Source organism: Montipora foliosa, unplaced genomic scaffold (genome assembly GCF_036669935.1).
Source record: "Montipora foliosa isolate CH-2021 unplaced genomic scaffold, ASM3666993v2 scaffold_132, whole genome shotgun sequence".
NCBI lineage: Eukaryota > Metazoa > Cnidaria > Anthozoa > Scleractinia > Acroporidae > Montipora > Montipora foliosa.
Genome location: NW_027179432.1, coordinates 25,001 through 27,500, shown reverse-complemented (window position 1 = coordinate 27,500; position 2,500 = coordinate 25,001). Strand labels below are relative to the sequence as shown.

General features: G+C 44.5%; 1 pseudogene; it reads right to left on the bottom strand.

Annotated features, from left to right (window-relative positions):
- Nucleotides 1-2,176: 2,176 nt before the first annotated feature.
- LOC137986038 (uncharacterized) overlaps nt 2,177-2,500 on the bottom strand; it is a 15,965-nt pseudogene continuing 15,641 nt past the window's right edge.

Here is a 2,500-nt window from a genome sequence, read left to right as displayed (position 1 = left end):
AATCTTTCTATAATTAGATTGATTACTATTTTAGAAAGTTCTAGAAGCTTATTGTGAGAGTATATAAGTAGACGAGTCTAAGCGGAGTTTTTTGACTAGTTTTTCACAAGCGAAGACAGTTGGCGTTAGCCGTGTTTAGTCAAGTGTGACAGAAGCAGTGTTTATTCAAGTTGGCGGAGGCCGTGTAAGTTTATTGAGTACGTGTTGTTCAGAGTTTTACTTCGTGGAAACTACGTTCATTTTGGAATAAATCTTCTTGTTGTTGTTCCGACAACCCTGCGTTCAGTTTAGTTTGCAAACTAGCTTTCCTCAAAACACTCGAACCCGTAACACTTTGGCACCGGTAAACTTTTCAGGTACCTGGTAATACATGACATTGCTGCTCAGTTTGGACCACAGAAGGCCAAGGCTCTTCCAATGCTGCATGCCCTAACAGGTTGCGACAGCGTTTCTTTCTTTTCTGGCAAAGGTAAAGGAACAGCATAGGATACCTGGAGTGTGTTCCCTGCAGTAACTGATGTGTTGGCTGACTTATCTTCAGTTCCAGAGAGTATCCCCGACGACTGCATGCCACTGATTGAGAGATTTGTTGTTCTTCTCTTCTCTCTTTGTTGTTCTTCTCATTAACAGTGAATGAAGCTAGACAAGAGCTCTTCTCAGAGAAATCAAGGGCTATCAAAAACATTCCGCCAACTCAAGCTGCCCTTTTGCAGCACCCAAAGCGTACTGTTTATCAGGCCGGACATGTGTGGGGAAGTGCTTTGATTGCTGAACCACAAATTCCAAGTCCGCAAGAATGGGGCTGGAGAAGAGAAGGAAGTGAATGGAAGCCAGCGTGGACAGTTCTGCCACAAGCGCAAGAATCTTGTTATGAGCTGATTCACTGCGGGTGCAAGAAGGGATGCACTTGGCAATGCAAATGCTGTAAGGCAAGCCTGAAATGCACAGCCCTGTGCAACTGTGGAGGACATTGCCAAGATGATTAATTGCTTTTGGCGAATATAGCGTAAAAGTGTGAACTGTACGGGTCCGCAAATGATCCCAGAACCGCAAATGATCCCCAAACTGTACCGCAAATGATCCCCGTTTTGGACCGCAAATGATCCCGAAAAAAAAGTGAGGAATGGCATGGAGGGTGGAATGGTCTGGACTGAGAATTAATGTGAAGAGCACTTATTTTTATTAAAATCACTTTAAATCATGCATGGCTAGCAACAGGTTTCTGCCTCATTGCAGTTTAAATTTGCCACATTTGATTATCGGATACAATCATCAAAACTAACTTGGACGCAATTCTAAACCGATTGTGACCAGGGGCCTGTTTCTCGACAAGTTCCGATGACTTTTAGCATGTTTTTTTTTGGCCTTAACTAAAAGCGGATTGTGAAACGCTTAAACCCTCTCCCTTCTAGAGACAAAGAGGGAATTGTGACATGTGAAAAGTTTAGGGACTTTCGAGAAACGGCCAACTGATCTCTTTGACGAGGCGAAAAGGACGCCACCCGGGGCCCGGCTAGCAACAATCGCAACATTAATAACTAGAACGCAATGTTTTAGCCTATAAGCTTTGGTTCAACATGCAATATTGCAGTTTTGTTTTTTCCCATGTCCTTGACTCAAAGTCGTCCATTAAAGAACTATTACAGAAAACGCTAGCATTTGCGTAGACCTGCAATGCTCCACCGCTCTTAAATACACCTTGTGTGTAGCACTCGAATTGCCTTCCACATCTGGGACAAATCTCTTCTGTTCTTTTTCCTTCGCCGTATTTTTGCTATAATTCCTGAGCAATGGCTAGCTGGGGATACTGAGCAGCTATTGCTTCCAGGCTATGGTAATGCAGCTCTGCTTCATGGCCAAGTAAGGCCATATCTCTAGTGGCTTCGCACAGCATTTCCATTGATCAGTGCATCCCTTCTTGCACCCGCAGTGAATCAGCTCATAACAAGATTCTTGCGCTTGTGGCAGAACTGTCCACACTGGCTTCCATTCACTTCCTTCTCTTCTCCAGCCCCATTCTTGCGGACTTGGAATTTGTGGTTCAGCAATCAAAGCACTTCCCCACACATGTCCGGCCTGATAAACAGTACGCTTTGGGTGCTGCAAAAGGGCAGCTTGAGTTGGCGGAATGTTTTTGATAGCCCTTAATTTCTCTGAGAAGAGCTCTTGTCCAGCTTCATTCACTGTTAATGAGAAGAACAACAAAGAGAGAAGAGAAGAACAACAAATCTCTCAATCAGTGGCATGCAGTCGTCGGGGATACTCTCTGGAACTGAAGATAAGTCAGCCAACACATCAGTTACTGCAGGGAACACACTCCAGGTATCCTATGCTGTTCCTTTACCTTTGCCAGAAAAGAAAGAAACGCTGTCGCAACCTGTAAGGGCATGCAGCATTGGAAGAGCCTTGGCCTTCTGTGGTCCAAACTGAGCAGCAATGTCATGTATTACCAGGTACCTGAAAAGTTTACCGGTGCCAAAGGCAATCCAAAGCTCATCAA